This window comes from Aulonocara sp. 'chitande type north' Nkhata Bay, linkage group LG3 (genome assembly GCF_057382095.1).
Source record: "Aulonocara sp. 'chitande type north' Nkhata Bay isolate Kocher_YH1m ecotype deep benthic linkage group LG3, A_spYH_male_GT1.1, whole genome shotgun sequence".
In the NCBI taxonomy this organism is placed as follows: Eukaryota; Metazoa; Chordata; class Actinopteri; order Cichliformes; family Cichlidae; genus Aulonocara; species Aulonocara sp. 'chitande type north' Nkhata Bay.
The window spans coordinates 74,611,957-74,632,818 of NC_141346.1; the positions used below are offsets into that span (position 1 = coordinate 74,611,957).

Here is a 20,862-nt window from a genome sequence, read left to right on the forward strand (position 1 = left end):
ACTCTCCCATTCACATTAACGTGGGTAACCATGGTGACAATAAACAACATTTTCGGTGCGAGCACCGTGTACCGACCTGTAAAAGCAGGTGAAGAGCAGAGTAAGGAAGACACGATGCGTCTCTGCTTTCCTCCAGAACGTGTCTGAGGAAGCAGCGGAAGGTGGGCTCCACTTACTGCTCCCCGAAACCCCGGAGCAAGCACCAAAGTTCCGCCCTCACTGCTTTCTAACATAAAATGAATCCCTGTTACATGGATTTTCTATCCTCTTAAAGAAACTGAAAATAAATACATATAGCAATGAAAAATGTCCCGTTACATGAGTGTTTTACACAAAATAATATTAATGTGATCATTCCCTCACAGGGGTGCCACAACTACACTGCTGTTTTGACAGAGACACAGTGTGTTTATCTAACTTGGCTGAAGCCAAAGTTCTCCAGACAAATTCAGTCTGTTTCTGCCAAGTGTGAACTCACTGGATGAGCGCCAGATACACAGAATCAAAAAGGGATAAATTACTTTTCTTATGTCATGTTCCCGTCACAAACTGGCTCAAGGAGAGGGGAAGCAGGAGTCCACAGATGAAATGTTCCTATAAATAAAGTGGAATTTATTCAAACTTTACCAAAACTTCAACACATCAAATACAAGCAGTTCAGCAGGGAGTGGATGTGTGTTGCATGTGCCAGGTGGATGCAGAGAGAGGCCAGGGCCACGTTCAAACCTGAACACGCTGCACAGTGTTTTCTTCCATTTGTTAGGGATGAATGAAATGCTTCCTTGAAAGGATGTGTGCAGTCACCAGTGGGCGTGGAAGCATGTGCGCCCTCATTTGGTGGGTGTGCAAGAAAAGTCATCCTGTCACACAGCAATGCCTACATAAATCACACCACTCTGCTTAAAATAATAATGTTTAGTGAAGCAGGTGAAGCAAAGGGCTGCTTTTAATAGGCTGGCAGACCCAGGTGTGCTGCTTTAGCTGCTGAGCCTCTTATGACAGAACAGCGGAGAGTGGTAAGAAGGGAGGAGGGGGTCTGGCTGTGTTTGTGAACGATAGATGGTGTAACTCTGGGCATTTCTCTATCAAAGAGACGCTATGCTGTAAGGACATTGAGCTGCTAGCGGTTAGCATGAGACCGTACTATCTACCACGAGAGTTTACACACGTGATTATGATAGCTGTGTATGTCCCGCCCTCTGCTAACGCTGCAGCAGCCTGTGAGGTCCTGCACACTGTAACCAGCAGACTCCAAACACAGCACCCTCAGGCCCTTTTCCTGATCTCTGGGGACTTTAAAGATGATGTAACCATTTAATTATGGTTACATAATTAATTATGTAATTAATTATGCAAAATGCAAAACGCTCAGCTGTGTCTCCAATCAAAGCTCTGTAACTTCAGAGGTGATGTTCATATGTTGACTAATGGTTTTCTTTCATTTTTGATGTACTGCAGAATATTTGTATAAAATCCAGGCCAGGAAAATCTCCTTCATGTGTTTCTGTGTTTTGTCTTCAGCTACGTTGACACAAAGGCCTCTGCTGTGACGCTCACACCTTTGATAAAGTCTGGAGAGTGTCAGCTTCCTGTTTATAGATACAAAAATATGTAATGTTGTGAACTCTGGCCGCAGCGGCGCAAGAAAAAGGAGAATTACGGGAAGCACTCACAACAGGTAAAATCAAAATAACAAAGTAAAGTACGATAAAATAAAAACCAACAAAAGAACAACACAATATACTTCCCCGTACTGTTACTGCTAACCTCTGTTAACCTAGTAACTCTTACCTTCTAACTGACAGCTGGTCAATAAACGAGCTCCATAAACGCTCCATATTCACCTTTACATGGAATATAAAGGGAAAAGAAGAAACACAGTGCTGTGTCAGCGTTAGACATATAGATATATCCTTGCTTTTAATACATTTGAAGGTGGGTGGGAGAGGTGCTTCTCTGCGTAGTCTACGGTCTCTTTGGGATCGGTAAAGCTTTTCCTCACATCACCATGGGTCACTAACAGCTTTGCAGGGTATAGCAGTCTGTACCTGACGCCGGTCATCCCACGTAGTCTTCCTCTCATATTTGCAAATGCGGCTCTGCGTTTCCAACAGAGGGAGGGAAATCTGGGAGGATGTTTATTTTAAAAACCCTTATACATCAGGTTCTTGTTCTCTGCAGCTTTCAGCAGAATTTCCTCACCAATGTGGTAGTAGTGCAATCTCAAGATGATGGGCCGAGGAAGATGACTTTGTTTGGGACGCTGGCGATTCGCTCTATGTGCTCGATCGATGAGTGGCTTCTCCTCGAGAGATAGCGCCTCCGCCAACAGGTGTGAACCAACTCAGTCATCTTGGGTCCCTCTGTGCCTTCTGGTATTCCTGCAGTTCTTAAATGATTCCTCCTGGAGTGCCTCAAGAGCTCCACATCTCTCATCTAACTTCTTTACCTCCGCAGACAAACGCTCCACAGTGGCCTGGAGAGTGGCGATGGTGTCAGAGTGGTTCGAGGCACAGTCCTGCAGTTCAGTCAAAGTGTTATCATGCCTGGCCACGTCGCTTTTTATGTCCGAGGGCTGGATGCTCTGGTTCAAGGATGATATCTCGCCTCCTATGGTGGTAGAAATCTCTAATATGCAAGTGTCCAGTGCTAGTTAGTTAGTTCTAGTTCTAGTGGTTAGTGGGGCTTTATTTGATGATTCTAGTGTGTGTTACATTGTTGTCATATTGTTGAGTCGCAGAGCTGCACAGTGTTACAGTTTCTGTAGAGTCTGGTATAAGGAACTCAGATCCCTCTGTGAATAATGTTCACTGAAACTGATCTGTAGTTAATGAACTAGTCAGGATTTACACTAGAGAACGTTTTTGCCATTACATGGCCTGTATTTGTAGAGCGCTTTACTCGTCCCTAAGGACCCCAAAGTGCTTTACACATCCAGTCATCCACCCATTCACACACTGGTGATGGCAAGCTTGTAGCCACAGCCACCCTGGGGCGCACCGACAGAGGCGAGGCTGCCGGACACTGGCGCCACCGGGCCCTCTGACCACCACCAGTAGGCAACGGGTGAAGTGTCTCGCCCAAGGACACAACGACCGAGACTGTCCAAGCCGGGGCTCGAACCGGCAACCTTCCGATTACAAGACGAGCTGCCAACTCTTGAGCCACGATCGCCCCACATATTGTTGTCTTTTGTTGCAGACACCAAGTGTTGAGATCCTGTCTCAACCTCCTACATTCTTCCAGCAGGTTACACATTATTTTTTGTATTTGGAATCAAATATATGTGTCAGTTGGGCCTAGTGCAGGGGTCAGCAACCTTTAACACCCAAAGAGCCTTTTGGATCCGGTTTCCACGCAAAGGGTCAGGGTTCGGGAAAACACTGGGAGCCGCAAATACTTTGTGACATCTAAAATGAAGATAACACTGTGTATATTGTTTTTACCTTTATGCTTTGTGTGAACAACTACAGTGTGTTGCTTATGAAATCCATGAAGTGCTACAGAGAAAATTACATTTGATTTATGTAATGAACACATTTTGAGCTCTTAAAGAAATATAACAAAGGAAAGCTGAACTACAATGATCCATGTAGCAAACACAAACTGTTATATCGCCTTTGGGCTTTTGGAGCCTCGACCTGACTTTTAAAAAAAGCGCGTTCATGCAAACATCGTCGGGTCTGCCGTGATATGTTTACAACGGGACTTCTGCTCCTGAACCTCTGCGCACAGCGTCTGCAGGTCGGGGCTGTACGAAGTCACTTTATCTCTACAGGACTGTAAGCTGTCGTCTGTGAGGCGTGAGCGTGTTTGTTTGAACACAGTTCACGGTGGAGAACAGCTGCTGACATAATGTGGATCCAAGATCCATAACTGGCCTACCTGGGGCTGAAAGTCTCCATAAATGCAGGCGTTTCGGCGGCTACACCGGCTTCCACGAGTGTGACGCTTATTTTGAGAAAATAATAGAATATAAATGTATTTTTATATTTCAATATCACAATAATCTTCCAATGTAGAACTACAAGTTAAAAAAGAAGTAACATAAATCAAATCCACTTCAGCTAAATACTTCTCATTTATTTCCATCTTACATGCTGTGACTGCAGCCATTCCCACATCTCTGTGAATGGGACTCATGGACATGGATCAGTGGTTGTTGATCAATGGTCCTGAGAATCTGCATAATTAAGATGAAGGAACGGAGCTCCCAGCCCATCGTTCCTGCAGCTGCTTTCAGTCTTTATGCAAATGTCCTGTTTGTAAGACTGAAACCTGCAGCTGAGACTGAAGACGTCACCTGATGATGACGACACGTTTCTCCCACAAAACGCTGCGTCCAGATGAACAGAAGCAACAGACTCACTTTCCTGGATGATTGAGATGCATCAAGACTTCATTGTGTGTTACTTCTCATTCAGCACAGACACATTATTCCTGTTAGGTCATGTCAGCTGTCACTCAGTACAAGCACAACTGTGAACAACACAAACTTCTCTTCAATGTGTCACAGAAACACTAAGTGTGAGAGCCTGTATGACACACAGGACAGACTGTAAGCTCTGCTGGCTGCACAGCACTTTGTAGCAGTTTTCCAACATGTCCTCCACCCGTGATGTCAGTGGTGGGACCCCAGTCACAGCACTCAGCACCACCTCCTTTAAATGTATTTTATAGCAGTTACTCCCGTTACTCGGTGCAACGCTTCTTAAATGTGTTTTTGCAGGATAAAACACAGCAGGTGGTGTAGAGAGGACGTCAGCTGACGGAGCAGAGGGAGGCAGACTGTGGATAAATGACAGAGTGAGAGGAGAGCAACCATGACAGAAGCACAGGTGTGGCAGATAGAAGTGGCTTTATAGACACTTATTGTCAGTCCTCGTGCATGCTGTGGAAATAAGTGTCTGTGTCATGAGGTGACATGTGAGCTTATCTTTGGTCAATAAAGCTGAACGACCAGTTTTCACTTTGCTTGTTACGCTTGTTTAGTGACGTCTGGGTTTCTGTGGAGCCCGAATTTTGATGAGTTCTGGTGAAATCATCTGAGATCATCTGAGCATCGGTGAAGAGTCAGCAGAGAAAGTGTGGGACAGAAGTTTGCTTTGGACACATGGACTGAAATCAAAAAGTAACAAACAGGATTTCCAATGGACAGTATGGAGAAGTGAAAGTACACAAAGGCTGTGCTGGAACACGTGTGTTACACTTTTTGACAGCTGAGAACAAAACACAATATTTTGCATCATCTCTGCAGTGTCTCTTCTTTCCTCTGCTGTTGTGCTTTTAGCTCCAAACTGTTTCAAATGGTTTGTCAGCAAGCTGACCTCTGACCTCTGCAGTACTAACTCCTGACCCGTACAAAGAGCGGGCGTTTCTGACCTTTGACCTGCAGCTGTATGTCTCTCAGTCTCAGTTCTTCTCTCCGTCACTGATGGAGCAGGTGTAGTTGCTGCTGACAGTCAGTCGTTTGTTTTCTCAGAGTGAGGCTGAAGTCTGAACTGTTCAGAGCATCAGGTCTCATCAACGTGCGCTGCTGTAACGCCGCTTTGTCCTCTGAGATCACCAGGTATGAAACCTGAGTGCTGACAGAGCAGCATGTTCCCCCTCATTCACCTCCACCACCACAGCCAAGGCATGCTGGGAAACTGAGGACACACAGACGGAGAACTGAAGTGTCTGCTGTGTGTTCATCTCAGAGTCCTCACAGGTGACACATTAGCTCCAGAACACCAAGCCAGGTGTTTGAAGCCTGACAGGGATTCTTCCCATCCAGAGGGAGGATTTAGCTGCACAACAATGAACATTAGTGTGTAGTTTAGAAACACAGACTGTGCCTGCACTGCATCTAGTGAAGAAAAGTGTTACTGCCAGAGAACCAGGCTCCTTTAAAGCAGCTGATATTAAGGTTGAAAAATCAACAATAAGCTGATGTAATCAACGTTTCACAAAATGGTCAGCAGCTAAAATCTGGAGCCGTTCTTTGGTGGTAATTAACAGTTTGTTCTTGTTAGCTAATTATGTCATTAAAGGTAGCAGCAGAAGCCTTGTGTTGAAAGCCCATTCACTCACACATTCACACAGTATGTGTGTGTCTGTGTTACACTGTGGACATCCCTTCTGTTGGAGCGCCATCTTGTGGCAGGTTTAAGAAATGTTCTTCTTGTAAATCCAAACTGATGCACCTCCATAGCAGACTGTGGAGGCTTTCAGTGACATGAAGACTTGATTTATACTGTCATATTCTCCTGTTACACAAAGCACAGCACGCTGAACATGGATGAACTGAAACTCCCAGCATCTGACTGAGGAAAAGCACAAATCATTCTCACACTGACTCCTGCTTGATTTTAGATTTGCTTTCAAATCCTCACACTTTCATATGAAGCACTAAATGGGCTCCAGACTGTTTATCTCAGCTTCCTGTCAAACACACTGCTGCTCACACCGAGGCTCAGTTTACTCCTCCAGCCTGGCTTAACCTGCTGTCTGTTAAAAACAGTCCCACACTCCTCTGTTTAATCCTTCTGATCAGACTCTTTGATTTTGTATTGTTTTTACCTGAAGTTGTGTTTTTGACATGGTTCTGTCTGTGAAATAAAGCTCACACACACACTGCTACAGTCCTTCATACACTTAGAAACGAAGCTGCTCCTTTCCTCAGTGCTGACACATAAAGAAGAGTTGCTTTTATATCCAACACGTCTCTGTTCCAGAAAACAGCTTCAGCAGCCTCTGAGTCTGAACTTGGAGTTGGTTATAAGCCACAGGCCTGTGTGCACAGCAATGAGGAAATATAATGCAGTAAGTGAAACATGGATGTGTGGAACAGATTATCCCAAAGGTTGATTCTGTTCATCTGGACGTTCTCAGTGAAACATTTGGTCTCTCGGTCAGGTGACTCCTTTAGTCTCAGCTGACTGCAGCTTTCCAAACCTTTGTCACTGGATCACTCACTTCATCTCCAACGTGTCCCTGACACAGACAGCTGGAGCCGTTACAGCAAAATCATTGATCATCGTTTTTAGAACATTAGCTGGTGTTGGTGGGCAGGCTAGCAGTGCTAATTGTTAGCACTAGTTCTGCTGCTCTCCCTTTGTCTCTGTTATTGTTGGTCTTTAGTGAACAATAGAAAGTGTCTTCATGAGACTGTTGCCTAATGTTCAAATGTAGATAACACCACCTGCACCAACCTGTTACACAGCACAACCCTCTGGTGTAGCTTTGGCTGGAGCACATATTGGCAGCTCCAGTGACATCACCACTCCATGGTGACATCATCTCTACAGACTGTGGCTGTTACATATCCTCACCTGGTAATAATAAGACTGTCCTCAGCTGCACACAGCTCCAAGATGAACAAACTGAAGTAAATACAAATTAGAGTTACGATAGATTGAAATCTTGTAATCAGAGCTAATTCTTAGTGAAACTCTCACAACATCATATCCTGATCCTGGGTTAGTGTCTCGGTCTCAGATCACAACATCAGCACAGGCTTGGCTTGGGTGAGGTATTGAGTGGTTCTTGTCCATGACAGCTGCAGGTACAGTGCCATCAGCCATGCTGCACCACATGTCTGCCCAGGAACATTAGTGTGGCTGAGTCTCATGTAAACATTGTGCTAAAGTGGTGGGAAAGTGGCTGCAAGCTGGCTGCACTGTGTCCAATACTCTCAGTATGATATCCACAAACCTCTGAGTGTCACAGAGTGGGCCTGTGCTCAGCTCACTGTGCCCCATTCAATTCTACTTGCATAGTTTTACAAGTAAAATTAAAAGTTGCTCAATGATAAGTTATTGTAGTAACAACTAAGTCCATGGTCATTATTTGTTAATAGTAGCTTAAAGCTTCTGCACCAATCATGGAGCAGCAGGTTTAGAGCATGTGGATCTACAAAAGTAAGTCCCAGTAAGATGGGCTGAGCCTTACATACTAGAAGAAACATGTCATTCCCAGCAGATGAAGCGCCCTTTAAAGCAGGATCTCACTTTAAACCTAAAGAACTTGCTATGAGCATGCAGTGCATTCATGGTTATTATTCATACGATTGTGGGGAGCTAATAAAGTGCAACTATCACATTACATTTTATTATTAAATTGTTGTTAACAATCCCTTCACTTCTGCTTATCTAATTCATGGTTGCAGGATGGCTGACAGCTTCCATTAGGCAGGAGGTAATGTCCATTCTGGCCACAGTGCAACCCACAATGTGTAACTGACACTATTATATTGCATTATGTCACATTGTTACATCTTTTTAATAAATGATGACAGTCAGCTGAATTTGCTGCCCCCTTGGTGGAGGACATCAGGATCAGCAGCTGCTGCTCCATCACAAACACCACAGAAGAAGAACAACACTGGATCAGATTATCTGGACGTGTTTGACAGGGACAGTGTTCATGTTCATGGACATCAGGACAAAAACAGACGATGGAAACCTGCCAGATTTGAGCTAAACTGCTCGTTTCCATGTGTAGTCCCTGGGAGGTCACATGACCAACAAAGACACACAAGCTGTGTCCCAAAACGTCGGCTGCATCCTCCGGAGGCCGCATTTGAAGGCCGATGACGTCACAGCCAGGCGACGAAGGCTGTCCCGATTCCTCGACTCCTTCAAATGCGTCCTTCATTCCCCCGAGTTTGAAGGATGGGTCGGGTGTGTCCTTCGTGGCCCACCATATCCCAGAATTCATAGCGCGGCCCAGCCAAATTTCAGCTGCCAACAATGGCGGCCGCTACTAAGTTTTAAAATTTAACGAGGGAGCACTACTTACTTACAATGAATTCTTTACACTATATAATTTTCCCGTCAGTGTTGGGGAATTCTCAATGGTGCTTGGTGCCATACCCTCAGGGACTTTAATGTTATATAAAAACACTGACAGCTCAATATCTGCCTCAGTCACTCTCCCTGATCCAGCTGAGTCAGCAGTGGGAAAAATCTGCTTTTCACAGGAACTTGGTAACAGCAATAAGAGAATACGTAGTTTATTCCAAGAAGATATCATGTCTCTCCCATATATAGAATATCTTACTGGAACCGACATGTTCCAGATATCACCTGGAAGACAGTCTGGATGATCCCATAAATATCTAATTGTGAACAAGGTGAAGGAAATCTCATATAAAATTCTTCATAAATGTGACCCAGCCAGTCACTATATGGTAACATTTAAAAGAGACATAAATACTAATTGAACTTTCTGTGGGGATCATCCAGAAACTGTGGCACATCTCTTTTGGTTCCTCTACACAGAGATTCTGGAAGAATTTAGCAGTTTTGTTATTGTCCATATTTTAAGGGAGTTTTCTTTACGATGGGAAAATGTTTTATTCTGTTTCTTTAAGTTCCCCAGGAAGAATGATAAATGTTTTTTTATAAAAAATTTGTTAATACTTTTAGCTATTTTATATCCATAAATGTAAGTTTATTAATAAAACACCATATTTCTGCCTTTTTATAAGGATATGAATTGTACATACAATCAATTTCAGACTCAACCAACAAAAAGCCTCTCAGAACAATATTTATATGTTGAATTTTTTCGCCTACTCATATCATCATTTTTTTACTCCTGGTTCTGTATGTTCATGTTCTGTTCTTTTGTAAACTTCATCTGTTTGTATGTTGTATACTCATTGTGTTTCAATAAAGTTCGATTTAAAAAAAGGTACGTTCTAAACGAAGCTTCAGACGTCACTGATCACGTGACTCTGGCCAAACGAATCAAGCCTCGACACGGTGCTTCTGAAGCAGCGCGTTGATCTTTCTGACACACGCACCGGAGCGTCAGCTTCAAGCGGACCATCACTACGTCTCACATCTAAAGGTGTCAAGGTAACTTTGAACTGAGTTCAGTCAATCTGGAGTTTTTCCAAGTTTTCTGTTGCTCTCTGTGAGAGAAGAGCGTTAAAGGCGGGGCTCTCCAGAGTCCAGCAAAACAGGAAACCACAGCTGGGTGTGTGTAAGTGTGCAAACCAATAGAATGCATCGTGGTGGGGGGGGCATCACGGGCAAGAAAAAAATAAAATAATCGGTCGTACCCATGCTTCCCCGACGTCATGCCAGCGCATATTGGGAAATTCGTAGGCACCGATCGGTTTTCTATCAGCCATTTGCTGGGAGTAAGGGCGCCCTCCGTTTGCGAGGTGCGCCTGCTGCTGGCGGCACAGGGAGGAGAGGGCGGGGCGGCGGGGAGTCTCTGGCTGGCTGGAGCGGCATCTAATAACCAACTCGCAAAACAAAATAAAAACAACAAACAGATATTATGATACAGACTTATAATCTGCACCCATGTTTTTTCTAAATTCTATAAAGTGAGCGCGAGAGCCCTCGGTGCGCCTGCGCACTGCTGAAGTCAAAGTAAACTTTATTGTCATCTCCGCTACAGACAGTCCAGCATATAGAGAGACGAGACGACGAGGCTGCAGTTACAGCGGTGCAAGTAAACAAACAACAAATATAAGAAGAGTAAGAAAATAAATCTACACTTTAGGACTCGGGGTAAAGGATCAATAACAATTTAAATTTATAATTTACAGTTTGATGATTTAAAGTCTCACACAACCCGTCAAAAGGGGCGGGGCCGGCTGCTTCCAAGTAGAGCACATTTCATTTATAATGATGTAAATCCAAGCCCATCATGGATTCACGATCTGAATCCTGGGTTGTGTGAAATCCCAGAAATCAACCTTAGACAAAGTGAATCTGTGAACTAAGGTGTAGGTCTGTTAGGCAGGGCCGTGCAGAGAGGTTTAAAGGGGCGGGTGCTCAAAGTTAAAAAGGGGCACATTGAACCAGGCTGAATAACAACAACACACTTTCATCAAGAATCTAATATGAGCAACAAGGCAAAGCAAACGTAGCCGATGCTTTACCTGATGGGTACAATGTTGCTGTTGAGGGGTTGCTGTGGATAGTGCTGGAGGGCAGGCAGGGCTGGACTGGGACAAAAAATCGGCCCGGGCATTTTGACTGGAGACCGGCCCACCAAAAATGTGACGTCATTCATGGATAAAACCGCAAAGGATTCTGGGAACTTTTGGCAAGCGGTACTAGCGCATACAGGCTTTCAATTGAACTCAGTCACACAGCGATAAAAAGAAACACAAAAAATGACAAGAAGCTGCTGTATTATTAACTGCAATAGCCGGTGTTGTGCCAAAAAGTGATTGTCTGCCAAAAACTGATTTCCGGTATTTGCAAAGAAACTGATTGCTCGTATTTAAATTGCTATAAATAACTTGTTGGGCTATAATATGTGAAACATATGTCAAATGCATCCCTCATGGATGACATAAAGTCATACTGAGCTACAAACAACATTAGTGTAACAAGGTAGAAGCCGCAATCAGTCTTTGGCAGTGACTTTTATATAACCTTTATTTATGCCGTAAAAAAAAATCTAATTAACATTAAAAATGTATTTTGTAAGAAGTAGTTGGACAGCAGAAATGGCTCAAATATTACAATTATTTTTCCACTACTAATTAATTACCGTTGAGCTCAAAGGTTATATTAATACACGGTTAACGAATGTGTATTTATGACGACGATTTGTGAGACGAACAAAGGTAAACGTACCTTTGTTCGTACGATGGTCTTTCGGTGCATTTCAAGGTCCTGTACCCATCCGTCGGTAAACTGTACCTGGGCTTGTTGCAGTGACCTGAAGTTACTAAACTTCATGAGTGTATGCACTCACTCCAAGAACCGTATAATTATAAATCTGAGCGTGGTGAAAGTTGGGCAGCACGCTAACGTCTTTTGTCCCTCTGTGTGCTCGTAAGGGTCTGACCCTTTCACTCCTTTGATTTTTCCTCGTATCTTTTCTTTGTCTTTTCGTCGAGTCTGTCTTTGTACGGACCGGCATTGTTCTCCGTCGTTTTGTACATTCCTTTTTTGTGCGGCAAAGATAAAACAAGAAGGTATTGGAACCGGAGAATGAACGTTTTGCAGTGCTGCAATTGCAAATGCTTGTATTTGATGCGGTACTTGGATTGTTTTGCCAGGAGTTCCCGGCATGCAATGCGCAAAGTCACGTGGTCTGTCAATCGCTATAGGAAAAACCATAAAGCCTTTGCATGAAAACAACTGCTTTGATGTACACTGCCTTGTTGGGATATATGTATCAATCTAATAAAGTTAAACCTACACCATTCTCCCTATTCGGGATTTTAAACAGTACATAGCGGAAACAAAAAGACTGCTTGGTAGAGTTAACCTCCTGAACTATCTACAACACATGGTAGAAACCTGAAATTAAGACCAAGAACACTAGAGGTGAGACATGATCATTAATTAATATTAAAATTAATAAATGACAGATTTAGGGATATTTTCATAAAGTATTTATTTACCAAAACAATAGAAAACAGCATGGTAGCACAATATATTTTGCTAACACAGCAACCTTTAAATATGAAAGGAGACAGAGAAAGAAAGGTGAGAAAGAAGAATAAGAATAACACTTAATTGAGTTTTTGATGGCATTTTACACACAGTACTAATCAGTGGCGGCTCCTGAAAAAAATCTCAGGGGGGGCAATTTTTATGATATCGACTAAAATGACCCATTTAACCCTTTAAGACCTACCATAGAACCAAGTTCGCCAGAGCTTATATTATATTTTTACATGCTGTGGAGCCATTTTTGGGAGCATTTCAAGTTGCTATACATCAATACAACCATTATAGCCCAAACTTTAATAATATGTCTGCATTAGGTGCATAGTAATTACATAAATTGCAAAAAAGTGCAATAAACTACAAAAAAATTGAAAATCGTTTTTGTTTTTTTAACATATATTTCTAGTTAGAGAAATTTAAGAGGCTTATCCCTCAAAACTGTAAATACAAAAAAGTTACACAAACTAGTTTCCCACCACAGGAAATTTATTTTGAGTGTCTTCATAGTTTTATTTTTGAAATACACCAATTTTTATATACTGCAGGAAAAACAAAAATAAATATTATAGTGCAAATTTGCAAAATAACAGCATATGCATCAAAATAAACTATTTCCAGCAGTGCAATATGAGTCTTAAGCATCCCAGAAACGACACAGAAAGTCATAAAGTCAAACATAACTTTTTAAAACACATAACACACACAAGCTCATAAGGCCTCGATCGTAAAAAACTACATTTCCGCAAAATGACGTCACTTCCGGTTTCGGCAGGTCATGCGGTCATGTGATAGTTCGCGCTGATGGACGTAGGAAGTGTTACAAACAGCTGATGGATCGGCGAAGCGTGTTTCTGGAATATCATGTTTTTGTTGCTGCAAGTGATTTTTATGCAGTTTTTGCAAAGCTATATGTGGAAGGAAACTGTGACCGAGGAGAAGCTGATGGCATAAGATGTAAGTACAACTCCTCCAGTTTCATATGCAAAAAAAATTATTGCGCTAGCTTACTTGGTTGCAGAGCTACCGGGATTTAAAAATAGTTACGCAAAACAGAGCGTGCCCGCTCCGATCGGCTGTAAAGGGTTAATGAGTACATCAAACAACACAATTTTAATTTAAATTTAAAATGAACAACCATATTCTGGCCATTTGTATAGATTTGTAAAAATGAACATGAACAGATTTTTTTTTTTTTTTTTTTTTGAATGAATGAAAAATAACTATTGAAAACAACAACTGTAAACTGATTGGGGGGGTGGGCTAAATGCGTCCCCGCATTGCTAGCTCAAAAGCACCACAAAACTTAATACAATCGATGATTTTAGATAAAATATGACGGTTTTTATCTACCTCTTCGTTGTGCCTTCTTAAAGCAATCCGATGTCCATCATCTAGCTGCGCTGCTATGCTAGTTTTCCCTAGCACAGCTAGCTTTACACTGTTGTCTATATGAACTCGTGAGCTTTCATGTTTCTTGATTCGTTCGGAGAGGTGCTTTAAGTCGGTTTGTCCAGATTGTGTCCACGTCAAATCACACTTGTCACTTTTGAACAGTATGCACGGGAAACAAAAAAGTGCATTAGCTGTTCCACAGCCTGTCAGCCACGACTTGCGCTGGAACCAACTCCGACAAAAAGTCCTGTTGTATGCTTTTGACTTCTCCTTCGTTGCCTGGGTTAGTTGAATTTCGGGCTTGTCAGGTCCCAACTCTTTAACTTGCAGTTTTTCTGCCATTGTCCTTCTGGCAAAAGGGTAGGTTAGAAGCGATCTAACCGAATTTGGGGGAGGCTGTGCCTCAACCGTTAACAATACCGCTGCCATCGTCTCTCTCTGACCTTATAGCTCACTTAGGCTACTGACTGAGGTAAAATTCTAGAACAGCAAATCTTCGCGCGTTTTCTGCAGGGGCGCAATTTTAAGCGCCCCCAAACCATTTAATTCAGCGACGCTGATAGGTCAAATATTTATTATTTTCCCCTGGCAACCATTTAATGATAGGCTATTTCGCTGCATATCAAGGGCGCTTTGACGAGCGCCCCAGAAGAAGAAAAACACCGTTTGTTGGTTGAACTTTAATGAGTCAGCTGGTGAAAATGTTAAAATACGCCTGGCTGTATATGGGCACACACATAGTAAAACTATCATTGATGAATTTTTTAAAAATATATATTTTTACTCCTCCACATTTGGGGGGGCGGAGCCCGAGCGCCCCCTATGGGCCAGCCGCCACTGGTACTAATACAGTATCTAGAAAATATGGGAAAATACTGGCATCATATACAGTACTTACTTCTGAAGAAATTATATGGGACCCTGAAAAACAGGACACAAGTGAAAGGACAAAGAACTGTGAATGGCAATTGATGGACTTGCTCAGATGATCACAGTACTGGCATCTTTATTCCAGAAAGGAATTAGAGAAATCATATACACTAGTACTTACGTTGATGAACTTAAAAAGTTGAATGGTCTCGAACCTCTTAAACAAACAATGTATGATCAGACCCTGACAAACAGGACAGAAAGGAATAAAGATTAGATGAATATTAAAATCTATAAAGGACAGATTATGATTGAATTGTATCACCAAAGACTATTCACTCATCAATAAAAGGTCACCTACAACACTTCCACAGCAGCAACACTGAACATATCTTAAGACATGGAAACCTTTATGAAGTGAAAGGACAGACAGTGAAGGTTGAGAAAGAATTGTACTTAATAGATTTTTTCAGACGATGACAGCACTGGTATGCTTACTCTAGAAAAATGGTTGAATCATATTCCATATAGTACTTACTTAAAATGAACACACTTCAGTCCTCCTAAAATGACTGACAGCATCTGAAATGAAACAATGACAGATTAAGACTGTAAGAATATATGTTTATAAATGCCTAATACTCCAATCTCATATTTATTCTGTCTATTAAGATGGACAAATTCTAAGCATTTACCAATCACTTGACTTGTTTGAAGTGAAGGTAGATACTAAACGTATTCGTTTAGGCAATAACAATAAAGCTGAATTTAATATTAACAATAGATAATTAGGAATGTTTTGCTCATTTTTATTTCACCTCACCAGGTTACAAAAGGAGCTTTCTCAGCAGGTCACTCTTCTCAGCTACCCTGTCAATGACCATGTCAGAGTCCAATGACATGAGAATGTCCTTTTCAGTGGCCATCAGCATAAACATCTCCAGCTTGTTTGCAGACAGGCTGCTTCGGAGTCTGCTTTTAATGAACTTGAGTGTAGAGAACGTTCTTTCACAGGCAACCTGAGTGAGGGAGAGGGTCAGCAGGTACTTGTATGCCAGCCCAAGGAGACGATAGGCATCAGACAGCATGTTGAACCGCCTGAGTATTTGATAGCAGCACAGTGGGCAATTTTTGCAAGAACCACAGCTTTCGGTCACAATTTCAATTTCTTCGTCCCATTCTTCAGATCTGTCCTTTGCTGTTCTGGTCGTGTACTCATCTACATGTGATGTCTTAAGCCTTTCCCACTGTTCAGCAAAACGTTTCAGTTCTGACTGAAGGTTATTAACTGTAGCCCTGCTGTCAAATTTAAGTAGACAGGCGCTGAGGTTCTGAAATGCATTACTTGGAAGAGAAACTGTTCTGACCTGGCTAAACTTCCTGGGGTCCAACCATGCCAAATCGGCAAGAAGAGGGCCATGTATGACAAATCGTCTGTGGATTGCTTCAATAACTGTGTCCAGGATGATGTTGTGCACTTTCACCTCATATGATTTCTCAGCATTGATTTGCAACTCATCTTCAGGCATCTCTCCGGCCATGCCTTTTCTCCTTTTGGCTCTCTTTTTAGGTAGTTCAGCCTCCACTTCCATGTCTGTGTTGTTCTCCCTCTCCTCTAGTTTTTGATTTGTCTGTTTCACAAATGTGTCTGCAGCTGTCTTCACAGTTGGAAAGTCCCTGGCAATACTTTTGAGGCCATCTTGTGTGGCAGTCACCATATGATGGGCAGAGAGAATGTCCATCCCCTTTGACTGGAGGTACTTTGACAGAGGAGTTGTTGCTCAAACACTCTAAGAAATATCTGTGCTGTTAACACAGTTTCATGCTTCAAGAGACACTCTTTAAAGCCTCGTGCTTTGACACAAACAGCTGGCTTTTCTTTTTCCCTCTTTTCAATGGCTTCCATCGTCAGCACTACATCAACGAAGAGGCCATCATCTGGTTTTCCAAAATGTCCAAAGATTTTCTGGAGGGCATCGTGCTTGGCCCACCACCGTGTCTCACCTATTGGACTGAGGCGTCTGTGTCTTGTGTTTTCGGTTTGTTTCTCCCACAGATTAACCCTGTGATAGGACTCCTTGATGAACACAGCTATGTCATTAAGTAAATTAAAGAGTGATCCACTTTCAATGACACTTTGTGTTGTGTCAGCAATCACAAGATTAAGTATGTGTGCATAGCACCACACATGCACATGAGTTGGAGACTGGGCAGTCATAAGTGCTGAAAAGCCTTTGTACTGGCCCTGCATATTTGAAGCACCATCTGTTGCATTCCCAATGCACATGGCCTTGTCTAGATTCAGATGCTCTAAAACTCCGGAAAGCAAGTTTACAAAGTACTGCCCCGTGGATGCTTCGCACCTCACTATGGAGACAAGCCTCTCCTGCACAGACTCAGTAACATACCTGATGATTACTGAACACTGATCATAACCTGTGATGTCTTGGGTTGTGTCTAGCTGAACAGAAAACATCCCAGCTTTCTGGACATCACTGGCGATGCTCTCTTGAAGGAGATGGCCAAGTGCATCAATCACTGAGTTGACAGTTGTTTTGGAGAGTAGGGTGATGAGAGATCCTCTACCTCTTGATCCACTGGTCTGATGCAACTTCTTGCTTTTTTCAATGCAGTCATTCAAATGTTCTCCAAGGCACATATCATACTTGCCTAATAACACAATCAGTTCCAGAAAGTTACCATGATCGATGGTGTTATCACCTAAAGTGTATGCAGCCTCATTCTCCACATGCCTATAGCTGAGTCCCCTCTTCCCAAGTACTTTGATCACATCCACTATACGCTCTAAAACTTGCCGTCTCTTTTTCACTTGTGCTCTGTGAGCTGACAACTGACTGCCAGCAAACAAGCTCCTGATGTTGCCTTTTGAGCACCTTAAGAAAAAAGCTTCAGCACAGGTCTGGTGTGTAGTGCTCTTTTCATGCTCCTCTGTGCGCAGATGTATATGTCGCCAGTCACTCATGCCTGTTATAAATGTGCTGGTGTCAGTCAGCCTTGCAAATGCCAGACACACAAAGCAGAACAATAAATGGCGTTCTTTGCAATAAGTAAGCCACTTCCTGTTGGTGCCATCTTTACAGCTGAACACCCTCATCACAACTGCACTGCTACTGTTCTGCTGTGGGTGGTAATCTAAGAAGGCCTGTAATATGGCAGGTTCAGGGCGAGCAAAGTCATCGATGCCCTGGCTCTCACTCTCTTGCTCTTCCATCTCTCTCTTGCTCCATCTCTCTCTCTCTTGCTCCATCTCTCTCTCTTGCTCTTCCATCTCTCTCTCTTGCTCTTCCATCTCTCTCTCTTGCTCTTCCATCTCTCTCTCTTGCTCTTCTCTCTCTCCTGCTCTTCCATCTCTCTCTCTTGCTCTTCCATCTCTCTCTCCTGCTCTTCCATCTCTCTCTCTTGCTCTTCTCTCTCTCCTGCTCTTCCATCTCTCTCTCTTGCTCTTCCATCTCTCTCTCCTGCTCTTCCATCTCTCTCTCTTGCTCTTCCATCTCTCTCTCTTGCTCTTCCATCTCTCTCTCCTGCTCTTCCATCTCTCTCTCCTGCTCTTCCATCTCTCTCTCTTGCTCTTCCATCTCTCTCTCTTGCTCTTCCATCTCTCTCTCTTGCTCCATCTCTCTCTCTTGCCCTTCCATCTCTCTCTCTTGCCCTTCCATCTCTCTCTCTTGCTCTTCCATCTCTCTCTCTCTCTTGCTCTTCCATCTCTCTCTCTTGCTCTTCCATCTCTCTCTCTTGCTCTTCCATCTCTCTCTCCTGCTCTTCCATCTCTCTCTCTCCTGCTCTTCCATCTCTCTCTCTCTTGCTCTTCCATCTCTCTCTCTCTTGCTCTTCCATCTCTCTCTCCTGCTCTTCCATCTCTCTCTCTCCTGCTCTTCCATCTCTCTCTCTCTCTCTTGCTCTTCCATCTCTCTCTCTCTTGCTCTTCCATCTCTCTCTCTTGCTCCATCTCTCTCTCTCTTGCTCTTCCATCTCTCTCTCTTGCTCTTCCATCTCTCTCTTGCTCCATCTCTCTCTCTCTTGCTCTTCCATCTCTCTCTCTTGCTCTTCCATCTCTCTCTCCTGCTCTTCCATCTCTCTCTCTTGCCCTTCCATCTCTCTCTCTTGCTCTTCCATCTCTCTCTCTCTCTCTTGCTCTTCCATCTCTCTCTCTCTTGCTCTTCCATCTCTCTCTCTTGCTCTTCCATCTCTCTCTCTCTCTCTTGCTCTTCCATCTCTCTCTCTCTTGCTCTTCCATCTCTCTCTCTTGCTCCATCTCTCTCTCTCTTGCTCTTCCATCTCTCTCTCTTGCTCTTCCATCTCTCTCTTGCTCCATCTCTCTCTCTCTTGCTCTTCCATCTCTCTCTCCTGCTCTTCCATCTCTCTCTCTCCTGCTCTTCCATCTCTCTCTCTTGCCCTTCCATCTCTCTCTCTTGCTCTTCCATCTCTCTCTCTTGCTCTTCCATCTCTCTCTCTTGCTCCATCTCTCTCTCTTGCCCTTCCATCTCTCTCTCTTGCTCTTCCATCTCTCTCTCTCTCTTGCTCTTCCATCTCTCTCTCTCTCTTGCTCTTCCATCTCTCTCTCTTGCTCTTCCATCTCTCTCTCTCCTGCTCTTCCATCTCTCTCTCTCCTGCTCTTCCATCTCTCTCTCTTGCCCTTCCATCTCTCTCTCTTGCTCCATCTCTCTCTCTTGCCCTTCCATCTCTCTCTCTTGCTCTTCCATCTCTCTCTCTCTCTTGCTCTTCCATCTCTCTCTCTTGCTCTTCCATCTCTCTCTCTTGCTCTTCCATCTCTCTCTCTTGCTCTTCCATCTCTCTCTCTTGCTCTTCCATCTCTCTCTGCTGCTCTTCTGTCTCCTCTGTCACAGACTTCTCCACTTTTGATGATAAATCAGCTGGTGCAACATGGATTGGCACAATTTGTTAAGACTTTGAGAAGTTTGAGAAACTAACCTTAAGCATAAAATAAAATTTACTATCAGTAACTTCATAGCACCCGCCCAGCAGTATATAAACTCCGTCATGCTAGTTACGCTGTACGAGTTATTCTAAGCGACTGTATAAAGTCACCACAACGAAAACAAACTACAACTAAAATTAGTTTATATCTGACACAGATAGACAGCAGGTCATAACTTCTTACCTGAAGTTCAGTTCCTCTGCCACTATGACCGGCGGCCGCCTCGGGTCTCTCCTCCTCCTGCCTCCCCTTTCCTTCATCCACCTGCTGGCCTCCACCACTTGCTGATCTTGCTAAATCTATGGAAGCTATGCCATAGCTACCACCAAACAATTCAGTAATTTTCACACATTTGGCAGCGTCTGCCTGAAGGGCTTGTTTCTTTTTGGCCCTAATTTTTTCGGCACCTCCTTTCCTTTTTTTGTTCTCCATTTTCTTTAGTTCGTCTATAAGATTGCTAAACATGGGGGAGGGTGCATCCGACCTCCTCGGCTGTAATTGGTCCAGCCCAGAGTCGATCATGACCAATTGGCCAATCCAACACCTTTCATTGTTTATACCCTTCCCAAAAAAAAAACAAAACAAAAAAAAAAAAACGGTCGGCCCATAAAAACAAAAAATCGCCAGCGGCCCACCGGGCAAGTGCCCGGTATGCCCGATGGCCAGTCCAGCTATGAGGGCAGGGCTGTGTTGGTCTGAGACTGTAGACATTAAAAAGTCCACAGGAGAGATGGTAGCTGATTAAACAAGTGTCATGAGATAATAACAAAATGCAAAGATTGGTGACAGCGCTTGGAACCATAAGGCAACAAAAAACTGTGAGAAATAATTTAGGCTCTGCCTGTGAATCACTCTTTGCTTCTCTTCTTCCATCCCATCATTTCATATATCACTCTGCACACACACACACCCACACACACACACACACACACACACACACACACACACACACACACACATTAAAAAATAATAATAATAATTAAAAAAAAAAAGTTGCCTCAACAAAAGGGCACCTTGGGCACCATCAGGAAAGGGGCGGGTGCTCAAGCCCCTGTAGCCCCCCCCCCCCCCTCTGTACGTTCCTGCTGTTAGGTTAATTGTGCTGATCCTCGGGTTGGGGGATTTGTGTTTGTACTGGAGCGCAAAATTCAAACCAATGGAAGATGGACAACAAAAGTTCAAAGCCATCAGGTGTTCAGGTTAGAAAAAAGAGAAAAGATGCAGGTA

At 43.3% G+C, this 20,862-nt stretch overlaps 2 protein-coding genes across 2 annotated transcripts in view; both read right to left on the reverse strand.

Moving 5' to 3' along the window:
• Window positions 1-242, reverse strand: part of LOC147337022 (uncharacterized) — a 20,683-nt gene extending 20,441 nt beyond the window's left edge. Inside the window, exon 1 of the mRNA XM_086287213.1 lies at window positions 1-242. This exon is cut by the window's left edge and continues 693 nt beyond it. The gene's annotated coding sequence lies outside the window, so the exon portion shown is untranslated.
• Window positions 1-20,862, reverse strand: part of LOC147337013 (protein NLRC3-like) — a 504,309-nt gene that overhangs the window by 271,076 nt on the left and 212,371 nt on the right. The gene's annotated exons all lie outside the window — the stretch shown is intronic.